Source organism: Podarcis cretensis (assembly GCF_951804945.1).
Source record: "Podarcis cretensis genome assembly, chromosome: 16".
NCBI lineage: Eukaryota > Metazoa > Chordata > Lepidosauria > Squamata > Lacertidae > Podarcis > Podarcis cretensis.
Window position 1 is genome coordinate 5,368,758 of NC_137186.1, and position 17,510 is coordinate 5,386,267.

General features: G+C 47.9%; 1 protein-coding gene across 3 annotated transcripts in view; it reads right to left on the reverse strand.

The window, feature by feature from the left end:
• The window catches only part of ADAMTSL4 (ADAMTS like 4), an 85,521-nt gene that overhangs the window by 66,731 nt on the left and 1,280 nt on the right, over positions 1-17,510 (reverse strand). For 2 of the 3 annotated variants that reach the window (XM_079957894.1, XM_079957891.1), the window contains exon 2: positions 16,565-16,679. The exons of the other annotated variant lie outside the window; for it this stretch is intronic. The gene's annotated coding sequence lies outside the window, so the exon portion shown is untranslated. The remainder of the gene's footprint in view (positions 1-16,564; positions 16,680-17,510) is intronic. 3 annotated transcript variants of the gene reach the window in all.

The following is a 17,510-nucleotide window of genomic DNA, read 5'->3' on the forward strand; positions in this document are numbered from 1 at the left end:
CCCCGGTACCAGTCTTATCTCAAAGGTGCCCTGAAGAGTCCTGAGCTCCTAATACCTTGTATAAAGATCAATGCTCGTAATCTAGTTACCAGTAAAATCTAATCAACACCTCCTGTTAAGGAAAGGCTGCTCCACAGGCAAAGGGAAAAAGCAAACGAGGACAACCAGTTTTTGCTGACTGCTATTATATTCCTTCAACTTTTCATGGAGCAGAATAAACAAAATAAGAAATGGGCAGGGAACTCTGGGAAGAGACAACAGAATTATTGGCATTAGAGGAATTGCTCATCTCAAGCCCCCCCCCCCTCCATTAGAACGCATTGGCTAAAATTAGTACAAAAATCCTAATGGTTAGTTAGCTCTCTTCAAGCTGCGACAAGGAACTTAGTCAGCGCTCTCAGCGAATCCTACATCCTAAAACCCTTGTGCATGAATACTTGTGAGTGCTGGACACGTATTTGAGTTCAGACACATACTTCGTAACACACTGTATTTTTTTCGGTGCCTGCTAAAAAACGTTTTTTGTTTAGGCAAGCCTACTCAAGCTGTTTGGAAATTTGAAGCAAGTTTTTAAGTATACAGTTATTTTAACTGTTTTTAAAGTCTTTCAAAAAAGTATAATGTTACTTTAACTGTTTATTAAAGTCTTGAATTATTGCTTCCCCTCCCCCTGGTAATTTTATTGTTGTATCTTTTTCACAAACCCCTTGAGGTGGTTGTTTTCTTACAACCTAGCAGAGCATTTAAAATAAATAAATAAATAGAACAAATATTTAGCCAACTGCTAAAATAATATAAAAAAAGGATGACTATTTATAACGACAAAATAATGCGCTGTATCCAGAGTGGCAGTGAGCAATGTGTTCCAACATTGCAAGGATTTCTCTGTACAACAGGCTTTTTCTTTCCCTTAAATCTGCTCTTGGGGTTCCCCATACCCTCTGGAGCAAGTTGGAGAGGATGCATAGCTGTCAACTTTTCCCTTTTCTTGCGAGGAACATTGACATGAGAGGGTGAACACCCAGAGGAGCAGAGCGTGTGAAATTCCCACAGGGCAAGCAGAAATCATGACATTTTGTTTTCCTGCCCAAAGGGAACTTTCTTTCACATTTGTCGCCCCGCTCACTTCTGCCTCTGGCCCCGCCCACCATTGCCACATGGCCCTTGGGAGATTGCCCAATATGGCTGGAAAAAAGTTCCCCATCAAGGAGGATCAGCGTGGAAGGTTGCATCCTGGCACGGGTGATTTTGAAGCAAAAAGACCTTGTTATGTACTGAGTTGAATAGGATCCAAAATGCAGCAGTCTGATTGGTCCTAGAACAATAGGATCCAGAATGCAGCAGTCTGATTGGTCGTAGAACAATAGGACCCAGAATGCAGCAGTCTGATTGGTCCACAAGAGCTACCCAATCCAGCTCCAGGTGGAAGTGAATTCACAACCTGATTGGCCTACAGGAGAATCCCGGAATTAGCCAATCACGTGGGGCCCATTGTGTAAATAATGTATATAAAGCAGACATTCTGGGGGAACTTCCATTCCTCCTCAACCACTATGAGCTGAATAAAGAGCATGAAATCCACTCTCGACTCTAAGTATATTTCAGACCTCTTGGGGGGTGTCGAGTAGCAACCAAAAATAATGGTGCTCCTGAGGACATGCAGAGTGCCTGCTGTTTTTCACTGGAGGAATAAACGTGGGACAAGGGAGGGCAAGTGTATCAGGCTTGTCAGCCTCTGAAGGCATTTGCTTGTGTGTTGGTGTTTGTGTGTGTGTGTGTGTGTGTGTGTGTATATACACACACACACACAGTGAGGGGGGAAAAGTATTTGATCCCCTGCTAAATTTGCCAGTTTGCTCTCTGACGAAGAAATGACCAGTCCATGATTTTAATGGTAGGTTTATTGTAGCTGTGAGAGACAGAATAACAACAGGAAGACCCCCAGAAACCCAGAAGACAAAAGTCATAGCTACAATAAAACCTACCATTAAAATTATGGACTGGTCATTTCTTCGTCAGAGGGCAAACGGGCAAATTTAGCAGGGGATCAAATACTCCCCCCCCCCACCTCACTGTATATATTTAAACTAAGCTAAACTCCTGAACTTCAGCTTTGCAGAAAGGGGAAAGAAAAAAAAAAGGCTGAACCAGCGTAAGTTCTTCCTCCTCTTGGCCTGGACAGTTACAGTAACATTCCCCTCATATTACTTCACCAGAAGGAGCAGAAATCGTTTAGCTGTTTGGCCGGGGTGTTTGGAAAAGAACGGAGCGCTCTCGTTCCTTGGGAAATAAAAGAGCAGCGAGCCGAGGGGAACTTGAAAGCCAAGGTTAAACACACCACACCATTCCCTCTCCGATGGAGCGGGCCAACTCAACACCCCACCCCACCCTTCTGTGATTTGGCAAGCAGCTTGCAAGTGCAGAGGTCGCGCTTCAGAGCGATCAAGAGACTAGTCCCTGGGGATAGCAGGACTGTTCCTTCTAAAAGCACACCACAAAGACGCCTAAACTTCTGCCCTCTCTTATATAGACATGCACCCTAGTTGCCACCTAGGTGCCCTTTATGTTCCCAATTTTAACCTGTATAGAATCATAGAATGATAGCAGCCACGAAATTAAAAGACGCCTGCTTCTTGGGAGAAAAGCAATGACAAACCTAGACAGCATCTTAAAAAGCAGAGACATCACCTTGCCAACAAAGGTCCGTATAGTTAAAGCTATGGTTTTCCCAGTAGTGATGTATGGAAGTGAGAGCTGGACCATAAAGAAGGCTGATCGCTGAAGAATTGATGCTTTTGAATTCTGGTGCTGGAGGAGACTCTTGAGAGTCCCATGGACTGCAAGAAGATCCAACCTCTCCATTTTGAAGGAAACCAGCCCTGAGTGCTCACTGGAAGGACAGATCCTGAAGCTGAGGCTCCAATACTTTGGCCACCTCATGAGAAGAGAAGACTCCCTGGAAAAGAGCCTGATGTTGGGAAAGATGGAGGGCGCAAGGAGAAGGGGACGACAGAGAACGAGATGGTGGGACAGTGTTCTCGAAGCTACCAGCATGAGTTTGACCAAACTGCGGGAGGCAGTGGAAGACAGAAGTGCCTGGCAAGCTCTGGTCCAGGGGGGTCACGAAGAGTCGGACACGACTAAACGACTAAACAACAACAAGAATCATCGAATTTATTTTTATTTTTTTTTAGTTTAGAAGGGGCACCACTGAGGTCATCCAATCAAACCCACGAGGGATTCTGGTGGCGACAGGAATCTAACATCTCTTTCAGGGGATCTCTGGCTTGTGCATCAGGGCTCCCCATTTTGCAAGGCCAAACCCACCCTGCCAATCACCTGAAAGCGCCTAGGATGCCAGGTGTGTACACGTAAAAAGGCCGTCTGAAAGCAGCAACAACAACCAGCTGATAATCAGCAGCCTAGAAACTACTGACAATCAGCTGATTGTTTTGGGGGGACAGGGGGCGGGCTGGTGTGGAGGACTCCCTGGTCCTGAATGGGGTCACTGTGCCCCTGAAGGACCAGGTGCGCAGCCTGGGAGTCATTCTGAACTCACAGCTGTCCATGGAGGCGCAGGTTAATTCTGTATCCAGGGTGGCTGTCTATCAGCTCGACCTGGTACGCAGGATGAGACCCTACCTGCCCGCGGACTGTCTCGCCAGAGTGGCGCATGCTCTAGTTATCTCCCGCTTGGACTACTGCAATGCGCTCTACGTGGGGCTACCTTTGAAGGCGACCCGGAAACTACAACTAATCCAGAATGCGGCAGCTAGACTGGGGACTGGGAGCAGCCGCTGAGACCACATAACACCGGTCTTGAGAGATCTGCATTGGCTCCCAGTACGTTTCCGAGCACAATTCAAAGTGTTGGTGCTGACCTTTAAAGCCCTAAACGGCCTCGGTCCCATATACCTGAAGGAGCGTCTCCACCCCCATCGTTCAGCCCAGACACTGAGGTCCAGTACCGAGGGTCTTCTGGCGGTTCCCTCATTGCAAGAAGTGAGGTTACAGGGAACCAGACAGAGGGCCTTCTCGGTAGTGGCGCCCACCCTGTGGAACACCCTCCCTTCAGATGTGAAGGAAATAAGCAGCTATCTTATCTTTAAAACACATCTGAAGGCAGCCCTGTTTAGGGAAGTTTTTAATATTTGATGCTGTATTGTTTTTAACACTTGATTGTGAGCCGCCCAGAGTGGCTGGGGAAACTCAGCCAGATGGGCGGGATATAAATAAATTATTATTATTATTATTATTAGGGCTGACAAAACCTCAGCTTCTAAAGTTCCCCTTGATCAGCTATCAATCGGGCTTTGAAGTCCCGACCACCAGCTGGTTGTTGGGACTTCAAAGCTCCACGTCACCTGCCAAGCATTGTGATGTCAAATTTGGCCCATAGTGGGGTAGAGCAGTTCTCCCCCACTGCACTATTTAAGCATCCCCAGCCCACCACATCATGAGCCAGGCAGTTCCACAGATGAACAGCTTTCCCCATTGAAGATCAAGCTTCTAATCCACATGGTTGCAAAAGCAGGCTCAAAAGGGCATGGAAACAGAAGGAATCAGCTGGGATACGGAGCCATTCAGCTGTAGCTAGAAAAAAACCCCAATGCAAATATGTGCCATTTAGCTTAATATATGCAAGCTGCAAAATCTGGATTTTCCTTGTGCAGTATTTGTGGAAAACCCGGGAGCAGGAGGTTTGAGTTTTGAGCACAAAGACCATCTGCATACCGTGCCCCCGAAACAGACATAACTCAGATGCAATGGCCTGAATAATCTATGCAAATTAAACTCATTTGGGCATAATTTATTCTGCTCACCATGGGGGCGGGGTGGAGCGCAAGGTGCTGCAAAGAGCACCAGGGACCCTGACGCCTTGCAACTCCAAGCCCTGATCACCCTTAACCGAACTTCAGAACCTAAGAAGAGCTTGCAGAATCAGGCCAAAGGGGTCCAGCATCGTGTTCTCACCGTGGCCAACCAGGTGGGAAATCTGATGGCAGGATTCGAACACAAGACCAATTCTCCCCTCCTGCAGTTTCCAGCAATCAATCAAAGCGATAAAACGGCACCTCCTGGATGCAGCGTGGATGTCCCAGCACTGAACAATGGCTCTATCTAAAAATAAAGCAAGGTTCCAGTCCTCATGTTTCTGAAGAAAGATAGCTTCTGCATGCAAACCAGGTTCTCTACCGCTGAAAGGTCCTGCCCTCTCCCAATGCCACATTTCTCAAACTTGTTTTCAACTGGGTGGGGGGCATTTCCTGAGCACCCCCCACTGACCCCTCAAGCCACCCTTTCCTTGGCTCATGGGAGCCGAAAACGGTTGCATGGGGATAGACGCGTAGTGCTGGAGAGTCGGAGAAGACCACAAGCGCCATTTAGCTCACCTCCCTGCAATGCAGGAATCTTTTGCTCTGCGTGGCACTCGAACCCGTGACCCATGAGATTAAGGGTCTCCTATTCCGCTGGAGGGACGCGGTGGCGCTGTGGGTTAAACCACAGATCCTAGGACTTGCCAATCAGAAGGTCAGCAGTTCGAATCCCCGCCACGGGCTGAGCTCCCGTTGCTTGGTCCCTGCTCCTGCCAACCTAGCAGTTCAAAAGCACCTCAAAGTGCAAGTAGATCAATAGGTACCACTCCAGCGGGAAGGTAAACGGTGTTTCCGTGCGCTGCTCTGGTTCGCCAGAAGCGGCTTAGTCCTGCTGGCCACATGACCCGGAAGCTGTATGCCGGCTCCCTTGGCCAATAAAGCGAGATGAGTGCCGCAACCCCAGAGTCGGCCATGACTGGACCTAATGGTCAGGGGTCCCTTTACCTTTACCTTTATTCTGCTGGCAAGGCTGCTCTGGGTGAATGGGGGCAGCTGGCAGCCTGGAGGTTGAACGCTCGGTCAATTGCATTTGCACCCCACCTCCAAGGTGGCATGTGTGGTTCTCCCCTTCATCATTTAGCCCCCACAACAACCCTGCGAGGCAGGGTGGGCTGAGAGGCAGCGACTGGCCGCCCCACTCCAAGGTCACACCCAGTGCACTTTGCGGCCGAGTGAGGATTCGAACTCAGGTCTGCCTAGTCCGACGCTCTAACATCTCCTGCTGGCGATGGGGAGAGGGCCTGCAAATCTGGCGCAGCCTGGGTGGCTCTGTCTCCAGCCTGGTGTATTATGGGATGTTAAAGACCCCCTCTTCCTCCAGGTGCAGGAGACACCCCCCCAAGACACCTGCTCCAGAACTCGGGATCTCTGCCAGAACGAGCGGCTGATGCGCTGGGAGGAATTACGCCACAAGAAGTCTTAAAAAGCAAAATTTGGAACGGAGAGCCTTCGGAGAGGCTCCGATCCGTGCTCCTCGCTCGGCTGGAACATTCCAGCTCATCCTGTCGTCCTCGGGGAGCCAAGCTTTGCCGACCTACGCAGGGAATGAGGAGGAGTTTTTTGGGGTGGAGGCGTCCAGGCCGGCTGACAGAGCTCACCTCCGTTGGTCACGCTTTGGTGTGACGGCTACCGAGGGACCCCAGAAGACCGGCGTCGACGTTCGGAGGAGGAGGAGGAAGGGCCAGAAGGACACGGCCTTTCTCTGAAGGGACTTGCCAGCTAGGCCAGAGGTCTTGGCAAGCGACGTCTTCTCCCCATGCGGATCGCATCCCTTGGCCATTGCCTTTCTCATACTTTCGCCAATGCGATCCTGCCAGGGCACGGCGTGTCCCTGGAATTTGAGGTCCCTTTTGGGAGGGAAAAAAAGCCTTGCCTCAAAATGGAAGTGGGGGAGTTTGGGAAAAGGTTCAGGAAAGGGCAAGCCGATCCGTCAAGCGCTTGGGGCTTCTTAATTTGGAGAAAAGGCGAGCGAGAGGCAGCAGGATGGAAGTTTTGGAAATTATGCATGGAAAGTGGAAAAAGAGAGACGTTTTCTTCCTCTCTCTTAACACTAAAAATTGTGGGCATCAAATGCAGCTGATCGTGGAAGATTCAAATAATAATATACTGGTACCTTGGGTTACATACGCTTCAGGGTATAGACTCCGCTAACCCAGAAATAGTGCTTCAGGTTAAGAACTTTGCTTCAGGATGAGAACAGAAATCGCGTGGCGGTGGCAGCGGCAGCAGGAGGCCCCATTAGCTAAAGTGGTGCTTCAGGTTAAGAACAGTTTCAGGTTAAGAATGGACCTCCAGAACGAATTAAGTACTTAACCTGAGGTACCACTGTAATAATAATAATAATAATAATAATAATAATAATAATAAATTTTATTTATACCTCGCCCTCCCCGGCCAGAGCTGGGCTCAGGGCGGCTAACACCAATAAAATTCACAGTAAAAACATAATAGGGGGAAATGAGATGGGGGGAGGGAACCAATTTAAAATACAGGTTAAAATGCAATTTAAAATGCAGCCTCATTTTAAAGTAGCTGATAAATCAAGACCATAAGGGGAGGGAAACATAAGGGTCAGACTGAGTCCAAACCAAAGGCCAAGCGGAACAGCTCTGTCTTGCAGGCCCTGTGGAAAGATGTCAAGTCCCGCAGGGCCCTAGTCTCTTGTGACATAGCGTTCCACCAAGTCGGAGCCAGTACTGAAAAGGCCCTGGCCCTAGTTGAGACCAATCTAACCACCTTGCGACTTGGGACCGCCAAAGTGTTGTTATTTGTGGAACTTAAGGTCCTCCGCGGGGCAGACCATGAGAGGAGGTCCTGTAGGTACGTGGGTCCTGGGTAAAAGTCCTTTACACAGCGCATAGCTGAACGGTGGAACTCACTTCCGCAGTAGCCACTGACTGCTACCAACTTGGATTCCCTCCCCACCTATGAATGCTGGAATGAGGTCTGTGGAAATGTCCATCAGTTGAGAGGCGGAGCCCTATGGGTCAAGGGGCGGGGCTTCTGTTTTTGGATATGACTCAGCATTTCACGGGAGTGTGGGGGGGAAATCCTGAGTCATGCTTTCTGTCTAGCTTACCATTCTGTGCTCACTGAAGCAGGGGGGGGGGGGAATAGCAGACATAAGGCTCCATTCCTTTAACAGCTGCTGAGCAGGCAGAAACCCAACAGGTGACGCTTATTCAAGCACACGTATTTATTTAAGGCACGGTGCTTTTGCACAAAAGGTGTGCTGTTGGATCAATGTCTTTTCTTAAATAATAATAATAAAAACTTGATGAAAGATTAAGGTGCCGGGGTAAAAATCTGGTTTTGGGAAGGACGTCTAGCAGAGAGTCACAATCGGTTTGCTGTGCTTCGTTTTTTTAGCTCCTGCGAAAAGAGATCTCCTTTCTTTTCCGTGCTAGCTTCAGGCTGGCACAGGAAAGGGATTTAAAAGGGTTTGCGCACAGGATTAGGGCCTAAAATAAAAGGTTGGGGTCTTAACCCTTGGAAGGCTGGTGGTTTCCGGAGCCCACCAGCCTGTGGGAGAAGGAATTAATGGAGGCATTCAGTCTCTCTCTCTCTTGCAAAAAAGAATATATATCTATCTATATATATAGATATTTAAAATCCTGAAGAAACCTTGAAAGTTGCAGAGCTCTCCAAACCCAGACCATTCAAGCCTTTTCAGATGTGGGAGCTGCCTTTAAAAACATGGAACAGGATTGTCTTCAGACGGCTTGCGGGGTTGGATAATGCCATACCCTCCAATTGAAATAGGGAAATCCTAAGGAAAAGCGGGGCATTCCGGGATCAAATCATAAACCTTCTCTAAATCAGGGGTGTCCCTGGAAAATAGGGACACTTGGAGGGTCTTAGAAATGTGTTTTCTTCCTCTCTCGTAACACTAGAATTTTTGGATATTAAAAAAAAAGTATTTCGTGCGGCATGGAACTTTGGAAATCCCTTCCGCAGGAGACAGCAATAGTTGCAGGCCTATTCAGCTTTAAAAGAGGATTAGACCAATTTGCGGAGGAGGAGAGGGCTATTGATGGCTACTAGTCTTGATGGATATTCTCTGCCTTCACAGTTGGAGAGACATCACCTTGCCGACAAAGGTCCGTATAGTTAAAGCTATGGTTTTCCCAGTAGTGATGTATGGAAGTGAGAGCTGGACCACAAAGAAGGCTGATTGCCGAAGAATGGATGCTTTTGAATTCTGGTGCTGGAGGAGACTCTTGAGAGTCCCATGGACTGCAAGAAGATCAAACCTCTCCATTCTGAAGGAAATCATCCCTGAGCGCTCACTGGAAGGACAGATCCTGAAGCTGAGGCTCCAAGACTTTGGCCACCTCAGGAGAAGAGAAGACTCCCTGGAAAAGACCCTGATGTTGGGAAAGATGGAGGGCACAAGGAGAAAGGGACGGCAGAGGACGAGATGGTGGGACAGTGTTCTCAAAGCTACCAGCATGAGTTTGACCAAACTGCGGGAGGCAGTGGAAGACAGGAGTGCCTGGCGTGCTCTGGTCCAGGGGGTCACGAAGAGGCAGACACAACTAAACGACTAAACAACAACAAATGCTGCTGAATCCCAGTTGTTGAAAGCCACAGTGGGGAAAGGGCTCTTGTGATGGGATTTCCTAGTTGCGGGTTTTCCGGGCATCTGGGTGGCCTCTGTGAGAATAGGATGCCGGACTAGGTAGGCCATTGGCCTTGATCCAGCAGGCTCATTTTATGTTCTAATGGAACCTCCAGGTCCAGAGGCAGTCTATCTGCATTCCTAGGTTTCTTAAGGGCATTCGGCTCCCGTGAGAGCAGGAGGCTAGGCTATATGGGCCATTGGCCTTGATCCAGCAGGGCTTCTTCTTACGTTCTCACGGCGGGGCCAAGAAACGTTCTGAGTGAGCCTGGGATTCTCTTTTCCACCGCTCAACAATTCCTGCAGATGGGAGGCTCCCAGTCCAGGCGTGATTGTCCATCTGTTCATTGTTAACCGATGAAGCAATGGGGCTGTTCTTTCGCTCTCCGTCGAGGGAAAGGGAGAATTTCGAGCGCTCTTCATCGCTGCTGCTGCTGCGCTCTAAAGGAAGCCTTGAGGACCAGCCAAAGCTTCTTTCCCCGTGGGGACCGGACGGCGCGAATGCAAACAGTGGTAGGGCACGGTTGCGAATCGAGGGTTAAACAACCTAACGCTGCAGCAGCAGCAGCAGCAAACTTCAGAGAGGATGGAGAAGGGAAAGGAATATTCTTTGTTACAGAGCACCTGGCAAGCACACAGAGAGAGACCCATGGCCAATGGAATGAGTAATGGTTTCTCCCATGTAAACACACACACACACAAAATTGGGTCAAAACCATGCCTTTCCTTTGGCTGGGGCGCAGCTGTAAGAGTTCTGTCATTTCACGTGCATGGAAATGTCAAACACACTCCAGGGCTTTTGACTTGCCTAGTCACCAGTGGTGACTCAGCAATGGCTACAAGCGACCAAGCCATTTATGATTACTTAATAATAATAATAATAATAATAATAATAATAATAATATCTATATACCACCCTATACCTGCAGGTCTCAGGGTGGTTGCAACACAAAATCACAATATAAAAACACAAAACGCACAATAAAAACATGTTTTAAAAGGGCATTGAATGTCAATCAGCCAAAGGCCTAGTTAAAGAGGAACATTTTTTTACCTGGTGCCTAAAGGTGTATAAGGAAGACGCCAGCCGAACCTCCCTGGAGAGAGCATTCCACAAATTTTAAAAATTTCCCCATTATTATTATTATTATTAATAATAATATTTTCAAAGCTAGAAGAGAGTTGGCCCTTTTAAATTTCTGCTTTTGGGGAACAAATCTCTTCAATGTCATACAAGTTTTTCCTCCCCAGACCTTGCAGTCAAACAACTTGATCCTAAGGTGCAGAAACCTCTTCATATATTCATAATAACCAACAACACAGACATAACAAATCTTGTCCGGGAACTTATTTCTGGCACTGCTTGTTGATGCACAGACAGAAAGAACCTGAAGCAACCTGAGGACACAAAACAGGAACAAGGTAGAAACAGCAATCTGGATGACCATATGGTCCAAAACATTCAGAAACCAAGGCGCAGCTTCCGATTGGGTCGCGATTCGCCGCTTCTGCGCATGCGCGTGATGTCATTTTGACCGGCTGCACATGCACGAGCGGCGAAACCCGGAAGTAACACGTTCCATTACTTCCAGGTCGCCGCAGAGCGCAACCTGAAAACGCTCAACCTGAAGCAACTTCAGCTTGAGGTACAGGTAAAGGTAAAGGGACCGCTGACCATTAGGTCCAGTCGTGGCCGACTCTGGGGTTGAGGCGCTCATCTCACTTTATTGGCCGAGGGAGCCGGCGTACAGCTTCCAGGTCATGTGGCCAGCATGACTAAGCCACTTCTGGTGAACCAGTGCAGCGTTTACCTTCCTGACGGAGTGGTACCTATTTATCTACTTGCACTTTGACGTGCTTTCGAACTGCTAGGTTGGCAGGAGCAGGGACCGAACAACAGACGCTCACCCCGTCACAGGGATTTGAACCGCCGACCTTCTGATCAGCAAGCCCTAGGCTCTGTGGTTTAACCCACAGCGCCACCCGCGTCCCTTGCCTGAGGTATAACTGAGGTATAACTGTATAATTGGTTACAGTTATGCCTGAGGTATAACTGTAACCAATTGCGTTGGAGACGCTGTTTTCATCTTCTCCTTGATTCTTTCCTCCCTGTCCAACGTACAGACACCCATTGGGCTTTTCTGCCTGTGCTCCCTAAATCACACTGCTGCACCTGGGCAGGTCTCTCCAAAGGCTTGCTCATCCCTTCAGGCGACAGACACCCAGGGAGGCTGCGAAAAGGGGAGGCAAGCAATTCTTCCACTGCGTCGCAACTGCTTTCAACGTGTCAGCCAAACACACACACCCTGGCTCTGCACCAGGGTGGTTTTTTTATACCTGGAAAACATTACCCATCTTTTCCCTCCCCTCCGCTCCTGCAACCTGGAACTGAACTCTTTGTTTTTTTAATGCCAACAGTTGTGCTGGAAGAGACAGCACGCCGCTTGCAAACCGTGACAAACTGCTCAGCCACTACCGGGCGGTGGAAAGGTGGTTTGCGGATAATGCCGGAAGTAATTCCATAAATGAATTTGAAAAATACTGCTGGTTTAGAAGCCCATAGCTCGTTTCTGATTCTCCAAACTGTGCGTCAGGCAAGCAAATCATCCCTTATATCATTTCTCTGTCTTCACCGTTACTGTATCTATAGTGCAGGGATGCATGACTTTAGGATTGGCCCCAGAACCTGTGCCAGGACTCAGTCCTGAGCTGTTATATTGGTTAGTTCCTCTAGGCATGTGCAGAGTGCTAGTCCACCAATTCCTGAAGTAGCAGCAATCAGGCTGCACAAACCAGCGGATAAGTTTTTCAGCGCAGAGATCAATCTAGCAGGGCCATGTTTGCCTCTGCAAAATTAACAACCTCTAGGGCAAATACAGGAAGTTTCAAGGAAATCTCTGGCAAGGGTTTGGTTTTTGGAATGAGCAACAGCTCAATGATTCTAGCCACAGTTCAGGGACAGCAGCAAGTCGCCTCTGAAGAACTTGTGCAAAGGAGAGACCCTCAGGCTTGTGGTTCACCACTGTTCCCTACGAAAATTCAACCAGATTTCTTGTTGAAAAGCAGATTCCTTCTATGCCATGATTCTGTTACAGCTGTGAGGAGGACCTATTGGCAAGGCTCTGTGACGTCAACAACACACCTCCCTAACCAGTCTGCAAAAGGAGGGTGTGTGGTGGCCTGTGTGTGATTCAAAGCAAAGGATAGAAATATATACGTACTATGGAACTGTTCAACATAACAAACGCCATGTCCGCACAACTTGCATTTAAAGCATATGGCTTCTCCAAAGAATCCAGGTAACTGTGGTTGACCCCTCATTGAGCTACAATTTCCAGCACCCTTAACAAACTAGAGTTCCCAGGATTTCCCTGTGGTGAGCATGTTGCCAAAGATTCAAGGGCTACATTTCCAGAATAACCACGGCCTGCACTGCTTAAAAACTGGGAGAGTCGTCCTTAACCTTCAGCAATGTTAAGCGGCGAAACAAACACACATAAGGAATGTTGGTCTTGGACCCTTTTCTCAGTGTTGATATATCACTTTTCTACGTGCATTGTACACTCCAGCATCGCAGCCAAAGCTTCTCTCTGGGCAAAATCCCACAGCCAAACATATATGCTGCAATTATATACAAAAAGCCTGGAACTGCTAAAACATCTAATCCCGAAACGCCCTCGGAGCTCAAGGAATTCGCCGCCACAGTGCAAGGTTCTCGAGTAATCTCCCGCCAAGCCACAAAGCCACAGATACCCGTGAAAGATTTTCTATTCTCCTTTAAAACAAAACACACACAAGACAGGCAGACAAAAGGCTTTTGATATAAGTAGGAGCTTGGCGGACGGGGCGACGCTGGGAAGGATCAATCTGGGGGGGGCCCCCCCAGAAGGGAATTCCAGAGTGGCTGGAATCATCGTGGAAAATCACCGGCTTGATCTCGTTTGCGTAACGAGATGGGAAGGGGCAGGTAGGTGAAGGAAGGCCACCAGAATACACGAAACCTTACCCCTCCATCTCATGCAGAACCACCCCTCTGTCTTGCGCCAGACCCATTCTGTTGTCTATGTTCTGGTTATCTCTAGGCTAGATTACTGCAACATGTTTTACGCGGGGCTGCCCCTGAGGAGGGTTCAGAAACTTCAGCTGGTGCAGAATTCAGTTGCTCACCAGGACTAGATGGTTTGAGCATATTGCACCGATCCTGGTCCGACTGCAGTGGCTGTCAATTAGTTTCTGGGCCCAATTCAAAGTGCTGGTTTTGACCTCTTATGAGGATCAGGACCCCAATACCAGGGCAGGCATATGAGATTTCAAAGGCAGAACTGACGTCCGTTGGGAATTTCTGGAAAGCGGCGCTTTTTGTAATAAAAGCTCGACAACTTTGGGGGTTCCCTAAAAAAAGCTCAGCTATTGAAATACCCCACACAATACTTCAAGGACTGCCTCTCCCCATATAAAACCAACCCAGACCCTCAAATCTTATTTGTGTGCCTTCTGCGCAAGAGGTCTGGAGGGCAACAGCAGGGCCTTTTCTGCAGTGGCTCCCCACTTGCAGAATGCTCTGCCGAGGAAGGCGCACCTGATGCCTTCATTACTTAGGTGCCAGGGGAAAACATTCCTCTTCTCCCAAGCCTTTGGTGAACAATCTCCAGCCTTTTAAACTGTATTGTTTTCATTTGTTATTATGACTTATATATTTTTGCGTTTTCATATTGTAAACCACCCACTGATTTTCGGATGGAGGGCAGTATAGAAATTTAATAAATAAAAAACAAACTAAATTCAGAACCCTCTCTCAGACTTTGACCATGCTTGTTCAGAACCACCCCTTTGACTTTGGCCACACCCATTTAGAACTTCCCCTGTCTTTGGCCACACCCATTTAGAACTTCCCCTGTCTTTGGCCACACCCATTTAGAACTTCCCCTGTCTTTGGCCACACCCATTTAGAACTGCCCCTGTCTTTGGCCACACCCATTTAGAACTGCCCCTGTCTTTGGCCACACCCATTTAGAACTGCCCCTGTCTTTGGCCACACCCATTAAGAACCATGCCTCCATCTCTAGCCTTTATGGCTTTACACATCAGGAGTAAAACCGCAATCTTGGATCAGTTAGTGACCAGTGAGTGGCCTGCTCCCTTAAGACTTGCTGAATTCACTGGGGCTGACTTTTGAGTAAACACGCATGGAAATTGCACTATGCAATCACTTAAGCCAGCTGGGTCGGCCCCAAGACCTTGTTAACATGATATTGCTGGTGGTAAACAGTCTTTCTCACAAACACAAACCCCGTCGCTTTCTTCCACAGAGCCATTGGATGAAAAGAATGCCAAATATTTGTTTGTGTGTGTGTGTGTCCCCCTCCAGCTCTGAAAAAGGGATAGTTAATAATGGAGCCTTTGACAACAGGAAGCAGTTCAATGCAAGCAGACACGCTTCCTCTTTGCTCAGCCGGATTGGGCCCATATAGTCAGGTGTATCCCAGAACCTGAGATTTCAGGTCCCAAACCTGAGATCTAGGGGCAGCTACAAATGCGAAAAGATCATGAAGCTTTCGCAATTGCTTTAAAAATAAATCCGTTGCAAATAAGAATATTATATTTTAAAAATGGTTTGCAAAGTGATGCTGGAAATGGTTCAAAAGAAACTTAAGAAAGGCTGGCAGGGAGGGGAATGCGAAGCCGAGATAAAGTGGCAGGTTCACCCAACTCTTTATTAGAGGGATTTTTATCCGGCCCTTTAAAGGTTCGATAGGTGAGTGAAACCTCCAGGTGCAGTGGCAGTCTACCTCTGCAGCACTGGGCAACGGGGGGGGGGAATACGAGGGAAGGGAGCTGCTTTTCTGCTTTGCTTGTGAGATTCTTGGAATCGTCTGGCTGACCCGAAGCCTCGCTCTGGTCTCAGCGAACACCAGCGATCCAGCAGTTCTTGGATTCTTATATAAGAATGCAAGTACTGTACACAAACGTCTCCACCTACTTTCTCAGGCTTGGATGGAAAAGTACTTGGGGGGGGGGAGAGGACGCACCCCCTCACACACACATATTAAAATCAGCTGCTTTAGGCTTTCCAAAGCTCTGAGGAATGTCATTCTCTCCCCTATCAGGTTACTAACCTCTGGCGATCAGAGGAGAGACAATGGTAACGAGAACACACCATTTGACAAGGCGCTATAAAAAGGGGGCTTTTGAAAAAATAGAAAACTCAGTGCACAATTCGCTCGTGAAAAGTTCGCAAGTTCTGTTCCCGGAATCTCCACGTGATGACTCTCTGCCTGAAACCTTGGAGACAGTGTTGGTAATACTGAGTTCTAGGTAGGGCCTGATTCTCTGCAAAATAAAATAAATAAAAATAGGCCATTTCCTCTCTCCCTAAAAGGGCAGCTCGGTTTGGGAAGATCTGCATGTGATACAACTACCTACATTACAAGCCCGCCGTCACCGTTCATCTGCCACACTGAACTCCTTCCCCACATTTATCTCTCTTTTTTAAGCATTCTCTGTCATGGGTGGTCCGAAGCCAAAATTATTCAAAATGCAGAGGCACGAGGAACAAGGGGGTGGGGAGGACGGAAGGGAAGGAACGAAAGAAAGAAGAAAGTCTCATTGATTTAAATCGGAAAGATTTGACTCGCCCTCTGAAGCCAACAGGACTTAAATTGTCCTGAGCCACCGCTGAATCGCACCCAAACTATTTCCAACCCACGATGTCATCGCAGGACATGAACGGAGCCCCCTTCTCTCCCCGCAACCCAGTTTTAAAAACTTTGACATAAAGTTAAAACACTCCACAGTGGCAACCACCACCATTGATGATGGGGCGAATTCGGCCCTGGATATCATTTCGGTCTGACTCCTCAGAAGACTGTACCTCTGAGCATCTGCGGAGTGCTCTCCCCAACTGCAAAAGAAACCACAATCACCCTGCGCTTTCTCAACCACGGGGTTGACCTCAGCCACCTTTTCCTTGTCCCAAATTTAAATCAAGCAGGTAAATAAATAAAACCACAATTGATTTTTTAAAAAAATTCTTTTTTTGCTTAGTTAAAAATGAAAGGGCACTAACCTGCCGGCCATCGGTTTGGAGTGAAGAGATGAGTTCAGAAAAACAGCAGATGCAGGTGAAGTCTTGGCTGTAGGATGGACAGATGGACGCCTGTCTTTTTAAATGTGCAGGTGATCTAGCGGAAGGAACATAGATGGATGAAGAGTCAAAATTTTGGGGAAGCAGAAGGCAAAAAATTCAGGAAGGCTGTCAAGAGAGGAATAGCATGTCTCTAAGGTGGAAAGAGACACAAGCTTAGATTTTGAAAGGGGGTCAGGAAATGAAAATTAACCTCAGACAAGGATGTCTACAATGAAGTGGGAGAACAGGGAAATGGACATTTCGGTCGATAGCTCCAGACCTAGACGAGTAGCAGAGAGAATAACAGATTGGCTCCGTAGGAATTACCAACACCACAGAGCAAAGCTTAGGATTAAAGACCCCAGGGAGCCTGGTCTAGAGAATGACAAATCAGTCCCATTTCGCCAGTCTTAAATTCCGCATTCCAATCCTTGTGAAAAATTCGCCACTGCTTTAGGGAGAATTTCTCTTGAGACACACATTTCTGCATGCAGTTTTAATTCACAAGCAAATTGCCCATATGTTTTCATCTGTACGGCATCTTCACAAACGCATGCATTTTTGGGAATGCACAAGTGCATTTTGGTGTGTGTTTTTCCATGGGGGAACCGCATCCTTTGAAATTTGCAGGGGTGCAAATTTCAAAGACTAACCGGGTTTTGAGAAGCGCGAACTGGGTAGCTCCTCGTCAGAATGCAAACGGAATTTAATTGCCATCCCCAGGGCTGCAATCCTACTCAGATCCACCCCCTGGACAGGAGCGCATTCGACGGCAGTCCGGCTTAGCGGACTGGTGGAGCGATGGGCAGAGAATCGGAGCCGTCCAACGAGGGATGGCTGAGGATAAAAGAGTTGGACGCGTGGATGGAAGAGCAAATCAAGCAGA